Source organism: Tripterygium wilfordii, chromosome 19 (genome assembly GCF_013401445.1).
Source record: "Tripterygium wilfordii isolate XIE 37 chromosome 19, ASM1340144v1, whole genome shotgun sequence".
Lineage (NCBI taxonomy): Eukaryota > Viridiplantae > Streptophyta > Magnoliopsida > Celastrales > Celastraceae > Tripterygium > Tripterygium wilfordii.
Window position 1 is genome coordinate 4,831,305 of NC_052250.1, and position 16,588 is coordinate 4,847,892.

General features: G+C 36.9%; 1 non-coding gene across 1 annotated transcript; it reads right to left on the reverse strand.

Moving 5' to 3' along the window:
• Positions 1 to 12,965: 12,965 nt before the first annotated feature.
• On the reverse strand, positions 12,966 to 13,072 carry LOC119986332. Its single transcript, XR_005465229.1, has one exon. It is a non-coding gene; the product is annotated as a small nucleolar RNA R71 (small nucleolar RNA).
• Positions 13,073 to 16,588: the final 3,516 nt, after the last annotated feature.

Sequence of the window (16,588 nt, forward strand, 5' to 3'; positions counted from 1 at the left end):
GTTTCAATAGTTTAGGTATCTGTGTTGTGGATTAGGTGCTCAATTTTGTATTGGGATACCACGACCTAAAGATCCATACAACTCACGCTTAAATAGGTAATATACTTTTCACTGCGTATATGTACTATAAATTTACATTGGTATCGGAGCATAGTGGTCGCAATCGCGTGCAAAATACCTATAAAAATGATATTAGTATGCATGTTCAGGATTTTTTTCGTTTAAAGACCTAAAATATGCATGTTTTTGGTTGATTCGTTGTATTTGATTTGAATGGATCCGGATTTGCATAAAAATTTGTATGTGGGTTCTTATACATATTTAAAATAAGCCCTGAAAATTTCGTGATGTAATATGCTTTGAAGAGGCCGACCTTAGCAATAGTGACCCGAAACTTGTTTTACACACAACTTTTTACACAGATAAAATTAGATTCGATTTTTATATGTATAGAAAACTTATTAAATTTTCTTTTCAACGATATATTATTTGTCAAATTTGGATTAGTGATTTAAAAGTTATGGCATTTCAAAGTTTAATGCACTAGATTGAATTTTTTTATTGTTTTACACCAGAGTGTCTATTTTAGATTTGGCTATAAAATACATGTTTTTAAATTTGTTTAAACTCTTACACGTTTTTCTAAAAATACTTATGTTTTAAAATATTGTTTTTGAGACTATTTAAGCTAGGGGTTGATGTTTGGTTGAGATTTGACTCCTAAATTGAACATTTTATTTGCCAGGCACATAAAGAATACTAAAATTGGATTTTTGGTACAATTGGAAAGTGCATTTTTGGCTGAATTAGTTACTTGATTGATGCCTAATTTAATGCTTGTTTTACAATATGTATAAGCCAGATTATGATGAGCCACTCAATGTTAAGCCTTTAGCATGGGGAGGATATTATGGAGCAAACTCCACCTCATCATCTTATTTAGATGATGAACTAGACGAAGAGATTGATTTTAATAGTGGTTTTGATAGTGATGGCTCAGTTAGATCAGTCATAAACATTGAGTCGGATCCTAAAATCATCGATCTAACTTTGGTTGAGGACATCTCGGATGGGGCCATGCATGATGGGAAGACCAAACAAAAGACACTCCAACACCGTTGAGCTAAAGTCTAAATGATAGCCCTCATATTAAAGTTATCATTATTTTCAGTTTGGTGGAAGATTAATCAAGTCCCATACACGATTTTGTTCCATTGACTCCATCTCCTCTTTCATTGCATACATCCATTCCTCAGATCTAGCACTGGAAAGAGTGTCTTTAATAGACTTTGGCTCATCCTCAGTATTTATGAACTTTGGAGTGTTTGATAGTACACAAATTCTCACTCCAACTTGCCGGGTGTTGCATAGAGGATATATTCGTACGCATCTCACAGGTTAGGGACAGGTTTCCAATAAGGAAAAGCCTCGATGTAAGAATCGTACATCTCTAGGAGTTCATTCATAGTTCGGGTGGTGTCAGATCAACATTGGATTGAAATATTATTCCTAGTCATAGGGCTTGGTGGCAAACAATAATATTTCGGGAGTCTAGATTTGTATGTTTTGCGGAGTCCCCTTGGAAGCCCTATTTTAGTCTCTCGTCCTATTAAAGGAAGATCATCAAATTACACAATATCACAACGGTTATTGAGATATTTCAATGATAGAATTTGTATAACAAATAGATATAATTTTATTGGGTTTTGGTTTTCCAAAGACAACCCTAAGATAAAATTATTTTTGTTAAGATATACAAAATTCTTGTATGTTTCTGGGGCGGCTGACATGGACGAGCCAATGTTGGATGCAGAGTCTTAAGATAATCTGAAGGATTTATTGATTTCAGTGATGATCCTTATCATTTTAGGGCGCATCTAGGATTATTGGAAAGCAATTTTATTTTTAGCCATTTAATTCATTTTAGACTTTTCATAATTTTTATTGTGTTGGATATTGTTTTTTGATAATTCCTATATTGTTCTATTTAAGTTGGAATAATACGATGGAAGTATGCTATTTAAAATTAATTATATACAAGTATATATATATATATTTTTTTTTTCTTAACAAATGTTATACTATATAGTACGTCTGGCTTGAAATATGAAACAATATTGTATGACAATACATGTTGTACTTAAATCTAAATGTGAATTATTTTCTTTGACAAGAGTAATGGCGGCTTCCAATGGTATTCTCGCTAACTTGAACAAGGGTGTGATAAACTGACTAACAAGAACTACGACATTTGGCGTCATAAAATTGTATATTTGCTTGAGCAAGATATTCATGAAATTGTGACACAACCAATGGTGGAACTTGCACAAGGTACCACCACGCAACATAGGCAGGACCAGGAAGCTTATTCAGCTTACAAGCACAAGGATCGCATTGCTCGTATTTTGATGCTAAGTAGCATTTGAAATGACATGATGCTCCGTTTTGAGAAGCATAGGTTGGCTAAGGCAGTATGGGATGCTGTGAAGCTACAATATGGGGGTAACACTACCACCAGATTATGCCAACTCACCCTAAACTTTGAAAGGTTTGTGAAGCTCCCATATACAATAATGAGGTAGCATCTAACCATGATGGCTAACATGATTAGCAAGTTGGAGGAGGTTGGGCACGTTCTGACAAATGAGCAACAAATGCAAGCTGTGATTAGATCCTTGCCACCCTCATGGGAACATAAGAGGGTAACCCTACCCACAATGAAAACAATGTCGCTTTTGATGATGTTTCCAGACATGTGGAGCTGGAAAAGGATCATTTTCTAACTTATAAGCCCAATTCTGAGGCAAATGTGGCCCAGTCCAATAAACGTAAAGGAGGCTATAAGGGTAAGGGCAAAGGCTTAAAGAAAGCCAAGTATGATGTGAAAGGCCCAAACAACCCAAGCCACAAACGTGGCATGCGTGGTGGAAAGCAGAAAGACAACGCAGAAATGACTTGCTTTAAATGTGGCAAGCTAGGTCACTTCGCTCGTGAATGTCCCGAGGTGAAGGTGAGTAATGACCATTATATTCTTTCTCAATTATTTTGTTACTAATAGTTTGATGTTGGCTAAAATTGTTCATTATTGGACTGTAGACTAGTAGCAAAGACCACATAGCTTGGGATAGATCGGCCTTTGTAGATTATTATCTCGTTCCGAAGGAGAGCCGTAAGATTTACATGAGAAATGACACTTATGCTGAAGTGCTAGGGATCGGTACTTGTAAACTGGAACTGCAAGGAGCATGTACCCTTTGCATTCATGATGTCTTATATGTCGAAATGACACTTATGCTGAAGTGCTAGGGATCGGTACTTGTAAGCTGGAACTGCAAGGAGGATGCACCCTTTACATTCATGATGTTTTATATGTCGAAATGACACTTATGCTGAAGTGGTAGGAATTGATCCTTACAAACTGGAACTGCAAGGAGGACGCACCTTTTACATCCTTGATGTCTTATATGCCCCTAAAGTCAGACAAAATCTACTCTCTGTTCTAGTTCTTCTAAATTTGGGTTTTTTTTTTCTTTTTAAGGTTGGTTGTGTTAAGTTTTTCCTGAACAAAGTATTTTATTGTTCTAGTTTTTTACTTAATGGGTTAATGGTTTTGGACACTATTAATAATGCGAATGATAATTCGGCATCTTTTGTTGCTACATCTACTCATGTTTCTGATAATAGTATGTTATGGCATGCTAGATTAGGACACATTGGGCAAGATAGACTTAATCATCTAGCTAAACAAGGCATATTGGGCCCATTAGCCAAATGTAATTTGCCAACATGTGAAAATTATTTGGTTAGAAAAGTAACAAGATTGTCCTTTGAAAAAACAAAAAGAGCTGATTTTCCATTACAATTAATTTATTCTGATTTATGTGGCCCAATGGATGTGAGGGCAAGACAAGGTGCCACATATTTTATCACTTTATAGATGATTACACGCGATATGGTCATATCTATTTGATCTCTCATAAATCTAAAGTATTGGAATGCTTCACTAAATATGTGAAAATGATTAAGAATCAATTAGATAAGAGCATAAAGGCTTTAAGGACTGATCATGGAGGAGAGTATCTATCTGAACAATTTAAGGAATTATATGAAGAAAAGGTATAGCTAGACAGCTAACTGTTCCCTATACCCCGCAACAAAATGGTGTTGCCAAAAAAGAGGAGCATGACCATTTTGGACATGGTTAGATCAATAATGGCACAAGCAAATCTACCAATTTCATATTGGGGAGATGCATCGTTAACTGCGGCCTGTGTACTTAATCGTGTGCCATCGAAATCTATCACACCAACACCTTATGAATTATGGACAAGTGAAAAGCCCAAATTGGGACATTTGCATCCTTGGGGTGTTGCTGCCTACATTCATATGCCTACTTCAAAATTTGGAAAGTTGGGGGCCTGAGGAAAGAAATGTATCTTTATAAGGTACCTTGAAAATTCCAAGGGTTATGTTTTCATTGGTGAAGACAATGATGGTAGGGTGACGGAGATTGAGTCACGAGATGTCACATTCTTAGAAAATGAATTCCCTACTCAAGGGGAGGCTAGGAAGGTTTTTTGGTTCTATGAAACTGAAGATACTAATAATGGCATAAATAGTTGCCTAATTGAGAAAAATGAGGAAATACCTCAACCTCTCGGGGACAATGAGAGCAACATTATACCTGAAGATGTTCAAGATGAGCATAATCAGGTTAAATATCAACCTCATAGGACTATGCGTGAACGTGTCCCTCATCATTGGTTTAAGATTAAAGGCGAGGCATTCATGATAGCTCCACTATATACTGAGGATGAGCCAAAGTCTATTAAAGATGCTCTCTCTAGTGCTATATCTAGGAAATGAATGGATGTAATGAAAGAAGAGATGGAGTCAATGGAACAAAACCATGTCTGGGACTTGGTTAATCTTCCACCGAACCGGGAAGCTATTGGAAATAAATGGATTCTCAAAAATCAAGCATAAGGTTGATGTGACCATAGATTGATATAAGGCTAGATTAGTAGCAAAGGGCTATAATTAAAAGTGGGAATCGACTATGAAGAGACTTTCTCATCGGTTGTGAGGTTTGCCTTGATTCGCCTTATCCTGGCGATTGTCCCACATATGCTATATGGATCAATCCTTTGGTTTTGAAGTCACATGTTAAGTCCCTAGAATTATGTAGGATGTCATTGTTTATTATGATGATCCATTATTTTCACAGATTCATAAGTTTGAATTTTTTTTAGAATGTTATTCAAATTTATCACTTTATGGATTTGTGAAAAAGTAAGTATAATATTGTCAGTATATCAATAGGAAAGATTGACTCACTCACATGAGCAATCACCTTTGTCATAGTGGGAGCGAATAAAGATGAGATAAAGTTGAACCTAGACACTGGAAGTGACTAGTGCGCTATAGAGTGATCAAGATTCAAATATAGATGGCCTAAGTAAATACTAAGATGAGATTTTTTTTTAAAAGGAATTAACATGATAGGTTCAAAATTTATCATGAGCCAATAAATATAGGCAATGATGAAATTCTTTTGGCACTGGTAATAGTGAGAAAATTTTGAAATTTCAAGTTGGGCGCTAAAGGAAGTAGGTGGCTAAACTTAGACTTGTATGGTGTAATTTAAGAGTTGACATACACTCTTGGCTCAAAATGAATAAGAGAAACTCCGTCACGACATGCATTTCATACTACATGTGCTAGTGATCAATTGGAAGACGAGTGAATTCATCTCTACTTCCTAATCATGTGAGTTCCAAGATTTCTTACTCTAAATAAATCTATAAATGTACCCTTAGTTGACTTCTGACTATGTCATGAAGCTATGAAACATTGGAAGTGATACATGTCCATAATATAGACATCCATAATTGTCCATACTTAGGTGGCATTCCACCTAGACCAATCCAACTAGGAAGCCGAGGAGAGCTCGCTCATCCTACATTGGCTTCAAGTGGATGCCCCCACCCATCATTGTGGCTTATTATAATGTGAATGTAATTAATTACACTGTCAATGTAAAAAGTCACTGATGAGTGAACTTTGCATTTGCTATCCAACATGTATAAATTTCACCCAAATTTATAATAGATAAAGGATACTGGCCTGTATAACACCAAAAAAAACATAAATTCTTCACCAAGGTCATCAATGAGTACAACAATGAATCAAATTATTTTCAAATCAAAGAATATTGTTTTCTATCAAATAACAAAAAAGACAACCAAAGAGTGATATGACAATTACGAGACGATGAAACCTAACTCTGCTTCCTCTTCTTCTGCCACCAATGTCGTTATAACCCCTACACTTCATCAAAGTCTTAAGATCCATATCCTTCATACGTGGCTATCACCACCCCATCGGTCTCCATCACTAGTCCAGATCTACATCGCCTCCAGCGCTAGTCCCTCCTACAAGCCACCCAGCCACTACCTGTCAACCCACTCCAAGTCTGCATATCACCAAAGCCACCCATAGGGATAGACAGAGAGAAAGAGGGTTGGGGGAGAGATAGAGGGAAAATAAAATGAGAGGAGGGGAGAGATGGGGTGAGAGAGAGAAAGAATTAGAGAGGTGGAGAATGAAAGAGATAATGACAAGAGAGATGAGAGAGAGGCGGGAATCTTGGTAGGGTTTTGTGTCTTACCTTTTTTTATTTATTCTTTTTTAATATAGGTGGCATGCTTACCTAGATTATGGATCATTATGTATAGAAATATTATGGACATAAGGAGTTTTTGATGAAACAATGATCACTACTTTAACATGTATCTAATGGTCATGTAATGATATGACCTAATAGATCATAGTTAGGAAAGTGAATTGTTTTCACATATAAATGATATCAGGGCTTAAGGAAAAACTGTTGTGGATTACACTAGTTGCTTATATTCACTGGCACTAGGAAATGATGTCTAGTAGGATAACATTGTGAATACATGTAATTAAACTAGTTGACAAGCATAAGGACTCTTTGAGAGATTGAGTAACGCTTGGTCCAGGTGTAACCAAACAAGTTTTGGGTATGAAAATGACATGCCTTTTGACAGAAAGAAACAAGTGCCTAAAAAGATATTACTCAAATCCAGAAGAGAGGAGAATGGTTAATATTGAATATGCTATATTTTCTGGTGTTACGGATGCTTTTCAAAATCATGATTCTATAAATGATAGAGCGAAGATGGATGGATGCAAAATCTTGGTGGTTAGTTCATGGAGTCCATGCACCAATACTACAAAATTTGGCCTTAAAGTTATTTGGCCAACCTTGCTCCCCATGACTATGAATAAAATTACATCGCAACGTGCCCAAGACCTAGTAATTGTTCATAGTAACCTTGGTCTTTTGGCAAGTAGAAGTCCTCAATGCCACCAAGGAGAAGAGTAAAACGTGCAATGTTAGTGGTTATGCTTTTGATTATGTTAATGATGTTGGAATGCTTGGTGTTGCTTGTTTGTCTCTTGATGAGCCAGAAATGGAGGTGATGATAATTGATGAAGAAGAATCATATGAAAATGAGGAGCATGAAATAGAGGTGCGCAATCTTTTCTTTTCTTTTTTCTTTTATCTTTTCTATTTATACCACTTATGTTGATAATTGTCTTCACTCTTCACTTCAGGAATCCACTTGATATTTATTCATCTCTTGCAATGATGATGAAGATGAAGCAAAAAAGCAACAAAATTTTAGGATCTTCATTGATTTTGTTTTTGGAGTTTATTGTAATATTGGTACAATAGACAAGTATTTGCTTATGTTTATTTCTAATATATGACATATATTTTATATATATATATATATATATATATATATATATATATATATATATTTATTTATTTATTTATGTATCCGTGTTCTTGTTGTGTCTGTGTCCATATCTATGATTCCTAGGTTCTTGAAAATCAAAACAAAGAAAATATTTGTAATATTCATGGTTATTTTTAACAAAGATATAAAACTAAATCCAAATTGAGGTATAAACATGAGTAAAATATGTCACTATCACTTATCCATACTATGAAAAGCGACTTAGTTATGATGTATTTGTGTGAAAAAGAAAAGAGAATGACAAGAAAGAAAGAAAAAAAAAAAGAAAAATTCTATAAAAGTTAGTCCTAGTGTGTTGAAAGTTGGAGAAGTAGAATGTATATGTGGGGGTGCATTGAAAACTGGTAATAAAATGAGAATGTAGCTCATAATAGAACTTAACCTTGTGATTTGTTACTTAGATAAAAAAAATTCCTACCTTCTCCCTTAATCACATTACAACCCATTTACCTAGGGATGAATTTGATTCGATGGTAATCCAATGAGTTGATAAATGCTATAGTTGCTCTTGTAGGTAATTTCCTTCCACAAAGCTATGTCCATCCTAAATTGTCTTTCGTAAAGTTGTGTATTTTATTCAATTGTGTAAGTCATTTATCTATCACAATCTTTTCATGTTTGTGTTTGCAATTTGGGATTGGGATTTCCGAACACCAAAGGATCCATAACAAGGTTGTCTTGTGTGAATTTACAAAGTTGGCTTGTTTAATTGTACCTACATTTTCATAGTATAAAATTATTCTTGATCATCTTCGAGGGGGTTAACATTAGTCATCTAATGATTTTGTATGTGTTAACTAGTGGAGAATTGGGAGATTAGCTTTATCTCTTGTTTATTTGAACTCAAGAATCTTTAGTTGTGCTTTCAAAGTAAGTGTGGATCGATTGGCAAGTGTTCGTGGGTATCATTATGAGGGTGACATAGGGGTTAAAGGGCTTGTTCATAAGCTAAATGCAACCGTGATGCCTACGAAAATGAGTTAGATTATATTAGTAAGATTATATTTGTTTAGATTGTGTTTGCATTCGTAACGACTAGCAACGTATAAGTTGGGTGGTGTGATTGGACCTCTAAATTAAGTTTTCAATGTCTTTTAATTAGGATGTTTTAGTGCTTAGTTAATATATTTTAGTTTGATTTTACACTCATAAGTGTTTTCCTTTGATTTTGTAGAAACCATACTTAAACTGGATGAGGTGTAACATTTGGAGCTATTTCTACATCAGTTTGGTGGAGTCAGAAACAACACCTGTCCAAACACCCTACCTGTCAGATAGGTCAAACATTACAAGAAAATCATATAAACAAAGAGTTGTCCGGACAGTCTATGGAGGTCTTCGAACAATTGGGTTTCAAGAAGACATAAAGAACTCCAGATGTAGCCCATAATAGAGTCAGAGAGGAAGCTGTCCGAATACCTTGGCTAGCTTCCAATTTTAGACATATTCAAATATGTTCAGACAACCCCTTAAGCTGTCTAGATAGGTGCTTGCAACCTACACTCTGAAAATAGATTTGTTAAGGGATTTTTAGGCATTAAATGTTTGTAACCAATTGGGATGATTTTGTAATGGTAGATATGTATTTTTGACTATAAAAAAGGGGTTAAAACCCTATTCTAAGGGTTGTCTTTCATACATTCTATAAGCCTCCGTAGCAGTCCATTAGTTTAGGTAAGTTTCTCTCTAGATTTCTTTATTTTTCTTATTTTCTCTATTTGATTTTGTGTAAACACTTATTTAGATGACAATAATATCACCAATTTCATGAGTGGCTAGTTTGTTTATCTAGTCTCTAATATTGATTGGCGGATGTGATGTTCGATTGGCCAAGGTATGTTACTAGAATCATGGTTTTGATTTATCTCTTGTGATTTTGTGATAGTTATGCTTTAGGTATATGTAAACAAATATGCTATTGTTTTGATTTCTATTCTGGGAGTGTGAATCTTGTTCGACAGCTAAGCTAAGCCCTAAGGGGAACACTAATTCATAATGTGGTATATTGTATTCTAAGCATTCATTAATAGTCTAGAAATTGAATTTGGCATGTTTGTATGAAAGTCTTGAACACCCCAATGCATGATTTCCCTAATTGCTTGAGCTTATTGCATAATCATCAATTGTGTGAGTTGATTATTGGTTATTGTGGAATTTATGGAATGAATATGCTAGAGTTATGTTAAATTGATGATTGAGTGTGGAACTAGGGTGTTAGCAAAGCCAAACCGTGCTGGTAACATTAATGCATAAGATTAGGTGACTAGCCATAAACTTTCATCATATATCGATGAGTCCGATGACCTCCATATTTGTATTGAAATCTTTATGCCCAATCTCCATTGCACTTGCTTGATATCACACAATTTTATTGTGCATGGTTGCGTGCTGATGATATCAAAATACCCTCCAATAAAATACTAACACGTGTCTGGAACACAGGAAGCTATACTGGGGATCACCTAGGTTACACCTGGTGCCACCTCTATTCATGGCTTCTCGGTAACTAAAGAGTTACTATGGATTGATCGATAAATCACCATGATTACAAATACGGAGTGCGTTTGTAGCTCCCATGATCTCCAAAGAGTGGTTGTAACCGTAAAGGAGCAATTAAAATCAAGAAGCAACAGTTATTCAAGGAACATATAAAAGGGAAATTCCCACTCAGGTAAAGGGACTTCTTCACCTTTTTAATTACTCCAAGAGGGAAAGCTCAATATACCGAGCAATCTCTTTAAATTCACTTTATCATAGAACTAACTTGAGTCTCGGAGTGATTCCCTTGAGAAACACCTCGGGGACCCTTTAGCTCACATTTGTTACACATGCAAAGAATACCAACTTACTTTATCCTTTGTCTGGCTAACAGGGACATATGATAACACATATTTATGCACATTTTACATCCCTTATTCCTATACTTTGCACTAGTTTCCTTTGTGAAATTGGTTGTTTTGATGTGTTTTGTGTAAGTTTTGAAGGAATACGTCCCTAATGGTGATTGAGAGCTAAAGAGGCAAAAATATGGTGAAATAAGAAAAGATGAATATGTTCACAATTTTGAAGCCAAGTCAGGTTCCTAAACAGATTCGTCAATTTCACGGAATAAACTGGACGTGCTCAGGAGGAATTGGACAACAAGTGATATACCGTTGGAAAGATCTAGAAGTCTAGTTTCCATAGAATTTTACGGTTCGTGATTTGGAGTTCCCTAGAGGAAGTTGCATCAGTTTTAGCATCAGTGGTTCAGTGCAGAAATTATATACGAAATTAGAAGATTTGATACCTCAAGTTACCATTCTTGGTACTCAAGACAAGGAACAAATCTTGGGAGATTACGGGGCACTCGAATCATGTGTTAGAAGTCAATGACAACTCTCTCAATCAATTAAGTTCAGTTTCCATAAGGAGAAGTGCATCGAAAGTCGAGTTCTGTATCAATTAGGAGAATCACTTCCTTATGGTAATTGGACTTAATTCCTATTTTGTCTCAAAAGTCTCAGTCGTGCCCTATTGTGAAACTATAAGAGGGATGTAAAAGTCATCAAAGAACAGACGGACGGAGGAAAGAACGGACGGAGGACGCAAAGAGAAGGTGAAATCGGCAGCAAGCAAGCGGAGATCTACTACTTGATTGTCTCTTTCTCTTTTGTGTTTTAGTGTTCAAAACAGATGATGAGTGGCTAGTTTTCCTTCAGTTAAGGGGCTGGTTGAAGCCCGAACATGATTGTATTGATGCTTCGTTAATCTTTAATCTTATTTCTTGATATCGAATGAAAATCTTTTCACTATATTACTTGTTGATGAAATCTGAGATATGTTTCTTTGAGTGCACGCTTAGATGCATGTCTTAGAATTCTATTGCTAGGACAATATGATTGATCGCCCATATCTTCATAAAGTCTCAAGTAGCCAATGAATAAGATAGCTCATATTCATGTGAATCGATTTCTAGGTTATGTAAGATGCATGCCACATCTTGTGAATTTAGTGATGTTTGCTTTCTTTGTGCTTAATGATTCTTGAGTGTTGAATCTATGAACATGCCATTCTAGATTGCATCTTAAGAACTAAGTTAAGGAGTACATGCCATGCACTTGACATACTAATTAAGAGAAAGCAATAACATGCCATTGTTTTATCTTAAACATCGTCATTCGTGAATCAAGAATTACAGTTGAAGATTGCAGCAGTACATGATTGTTAGTGGTGGATAGCTTTCCCTTGACTATTTCTCTTATAAGAATCAAAAACGTTTCCTACTTCGTATTGATTATTCTAAGTTAGTCGTGTAGCTCGAGTCACAATACTGTTTAGCTCGAATCACAATTAGATTTGACTTGCAATTACATTCCAATCCTCTGCGGGAGATACCCTTGCTTCTCACTGTACTCAACAACGTTTTTCTTAAGTTGCAAGGATTAAATTGACTTATTTTTCAGCACCTATTTTGGTGTTCGAAAATAGCTGAACAATTTTTGGCGCCGTTGCCGGGGATTGTTTTATTTAATTGCAAATTGATTTTCTTTTTGTTTCTCTTTTCAGTGTATGCACACTCGAAGTTCTCAAGGAAAGGACCTTGTTTACAATCCAGAGATTGAACGCACTGCTCGTCTACACCGTAAAGAAGCAGCCCAACGCCGAATTACGGAATTCACATCCTCTCAGTCACTACCACTATTGCCACGATCTAGTTCGGACGAAGAGGAAGAGCAGCATATTTTTGAGGATAACGCAATGGCTGAAGAGGAGAAACCACTCAAGGCTTCTTTTGTCCCTACAAATCTAGCTCAGCCGTCATGCATTGCCTTTACTCCCACTGCGGCATCTACATATAGCATATCTCCTCAATTGATCAATTCTGTACCACACTTTTATGGAAAGTCGATGGAGGATCCGAACATGCACCTTCGGGAATTCTATGATCTGTGTAGGACACAGAACATCCAACACCTAAATGCCGAGGGACTCAGGTTAATTCTTTTTCCCTTTTCTCTAAAGGATGATGCTAAGTGGTGGTTAAATTCCTTGCCAGCAGGATCTATTACCACATGGGATCAGCTGGCTACCAAGTTCATCACAAAGTATTTCCCTGCTCAGAAAACAAGGCAATTGAGAAAGGAGATAAATGCCTTCCAACAGAAAGATGGAGATTCTTTTCATGAAGCATGGGTGCATTTCAATGAGTTGCTTCGCAAGTGTCCTCATCATGGTTTTTCCAAAGATGACCAAGCTCAATCCTTTTATGAAGGCTTGAACGATGCCAACAAAGTCTTAGTGGACTCAGCATGTGGGGGAGCTTTCATGAATAAAACAAGTAATGAGGCTTTTCAAATATTTGAGACTTTAAGTGAAAATTCTCAGCAATTCTCTACTGGAGGAAGGCAAGGATCAAGGAGTAGGAGTGTTTATGAAGTAAATGTTCGAGATGGATCTTCCTCACAAATAACAGCTATTGAAAATAAATTAGACATGCTAATGAAGACCATACTCTCAATAAGACAAGCTACTCAAAGTGAGGTATGTGCTAAATGTTTCAATATTGATCATACAACTGAAACTTGTCACATGTATTCTACAGAGCTGGAGCAAGCTAACTATGCGGCACAAAGGTCAAGGTATAACCCTTACTCCAATACTTATAATCCGGGTTGGCATGACCATCCAAACTTAAGATGGAGTAACAATGACAATGTCCAACAAGCAATTACTGCACCTCAAGGCTCGAGCCAAGGACAGATAGCTCGAGCTATGAATCCTCCAGCACCTTTGCAACGTGCACCTGGTAAGTCACTTGAAGATTTGGTTATGACTATGGTTGATAGCACTAATTCCTTTATACAGAAAGCAGATAGTCGTTTCCAAAAGCAAGATAAGGCTATAGAGAACCTTGAGAGACAAATGAGTCAAGTTGTGACTGTTCTTTCTCAAAGGGAACCGGGTAAACTCCCTAGCCAAACCGAAATTAATCCTAAAGGAGTAAACCCTGAACAAGCAGCAGCTGTGACTTTGAGGAGTGGAAAGCACGTTCTGGACAAGCCAATGTTGAATAACAAAGGAAAGAATGATGTGGTAGAGGAGGAGGACAAAAGGGACACAATTCTTGGGCAAAAGGAGATGGAAAAAAATATTGAGGAGAAGCAAATAACCGACCATCAGGTAACCAATGCTTCAAATTCGTATACTGTGCCCATTCCTTTCCCTCGCAGGTTCATGAAAACCAAGAAGGAGCAACACGATAAAGATATCTTGGATACCTTTCGTAAGGTCCAAGTAAACATCCCTCTCTTGGATGCTATAAAACAGATTCCCAAGTATGCGAAATTTCTTAAGGAGCTTTGCACTAACAAGAGGAGATTTGAAGAACATGAAACAGTAGCTCTGAGTAAGGAGGTGTCAGCTGTGCTCCAACGTAAACTACCTCCCAAATTGAAAGACCATGGAAGCTTTACCATACCGTGTACCATCGGTGAAAAAAGGTTTGAAAAAGCCTTACTTGATTTAGGTGCTTCTATAAATTTAATGCCTTTTTCTGTTTATGAAGCACTTGATCTAGGTGAGCTCCAAGAGACTAGTGTGGCTATTCAACTTGCGGATAGATCACTTAGACGACCAAGAGGTTTGTTGAAAGATGTTTTGGTACGTGTGAATGAATTGATCTTTCCGGCCGACTTCTTTGTGTTGGAGATGGAAGAAGCTGTTATGCCGGTCTCCTTACCCCTCATACTTGGCCGGCCCTTCATGAGAACTGCGCGTACCAAGATTGATGTCTATGAAGGAACCTTGTCCATGGAAATTCAAGGAGAAAAAATTGGCTTTAGAATTTTCGAAGCAATGAGGTATCCTTGTGATGATCAATCTTGTTTTTCTATTGATACTTTTGATTATTTGGTGCAAGATACATTCAATACAAGCATGGGTGAAGACTCTTTAAAAACTGTGCTGGAATTGGGTTTATTACCATGCCAACAATCAGCCATCACAATGACCAACCAAGAAGCTATTTGGTGTGAAGAATTGGAGACTTCGGTGGCTGCCCTTGAAGCTTTGCCACGGGTACAAGGTAAGTATTATTCTCCTTTTATTTCTCTTCCAATTTCTAATGAAAAACTTGTACCTTCTGTGATTGAGGCACCAAAATTGGAGCTTAAACAGCTACCAGACCATCTACAATATGCATACTTGGGAGACAATGAGACACTACCAGTTATTATCGCAGCTAACCTTTCGGTAGAGGATAAAGATAAGCTGATTCGAGTTCTCAGAGAGCATAAAACAGCAATTGGCTGGAGTATAGCAGATATCAAGGGCATAAGCCCAACCACATGCATGCATAGAATACTTCTTGAGGAAGGATCAAAACCTACAAGAGAATCCCAACGTCGATTGAACCCTCCTATGATGGAAGTGGTAAAGAAAGAAGTTCTCAAACTTCTTGATGTCGGTATGATATACCCTATCTCTGACAGTAAATGGGTGAGTCCTGTACAAGTTGTGCCCAAACGATCTGGAATAACAGTTGTCAAGAACAAGGACAATGAACTAGTGCCTCAACGTTTGCAAACGGGCTGGAGAGTGTGCATCGACTATCGTAAGCTCAACAATACTACACGTAAGGATCACTTTCCTTTACCTTTTATTGATCAGATGCTTGAGCGTCTTGCAGGTTATGCATATTATTGTTTCTTGGATGGCTACTCGGGCTACAACCAAATTGCCATAGCTCCGGAAGATCAAGAGAAGACGACATTCACTTGTCCCTTCGAAACATTTGCGTATAGGAGGATGCCTTTCGGTTTATGCAACGCGCCTGCCACATTTCAACGTTGTATGATGAGCATATTTTCTGACATGGTCGAAAAAATTATTGAGGTATTCATGGATGATTTTTCAGTTTTCGGTAATTCTTTTGACCATTGTCTTCATAATTTGTCGCTTGTTTTAAAACGTTGTCAAGAAACTCACCTTGTACTTAATTGGGAGAAGTGTCACTTCATGGTAACACAAGGCATAGTTTTAGGCCATATTATATCTCTTAAGGGTATTGAAGTTGATAAAGCAAAGATAGATCTTGTTCGTTCTTTACCACCCCCTACATGTGTGAGGGAGGTTCGTTCTTTTCTTGGTCATGCAGGTTTCTATCGACGCTTCATCAAGGATTTCTCAAAGATTACAAGGCCTCTTTGCCGCCTACTTCAAAAAGAAGTGGAATTTGAGTTCAATGAAGAATGCAAAGTGGTGTTTGACAAGCTTAAGGGAATGTTAACGACAGCCCTTATCATTGTGCCACCAGATTGGAGCCTTCCATTTGAATTAATGTGCGATGCAAGTGACTACGCAGTGGGCGCTGTTTTGGGACAACGAGTAAACAAGCTGCCTCACGTTATCTACTATGCATCTCGGACTCTCAATGAGGCTCAAGTCAATTATACCACCACAGAGAAGGAGCTACTTGCTGTTGTTTTCGCTTTAGATAAATTTCGATCATATCTTATAGGCACTAAAGTGATTGTTTTTTCTGACCATGCAGCATTAAAATATCTTCTCACAAAAAAGGATGCTAAGCCTAGACTGATTCGATGGATGCTCTTGCTTCAAGAGTTTGATATTGAAATCAAAGACAAGAAGGGGTGTGAGAATGTTGTGGCGGATCATCTCAGCCGCATGACACATACTCGAACTTGGGAAGGTGAGGTTTTACCCTTACAAGAACAATTTCCTGATGAACAAAT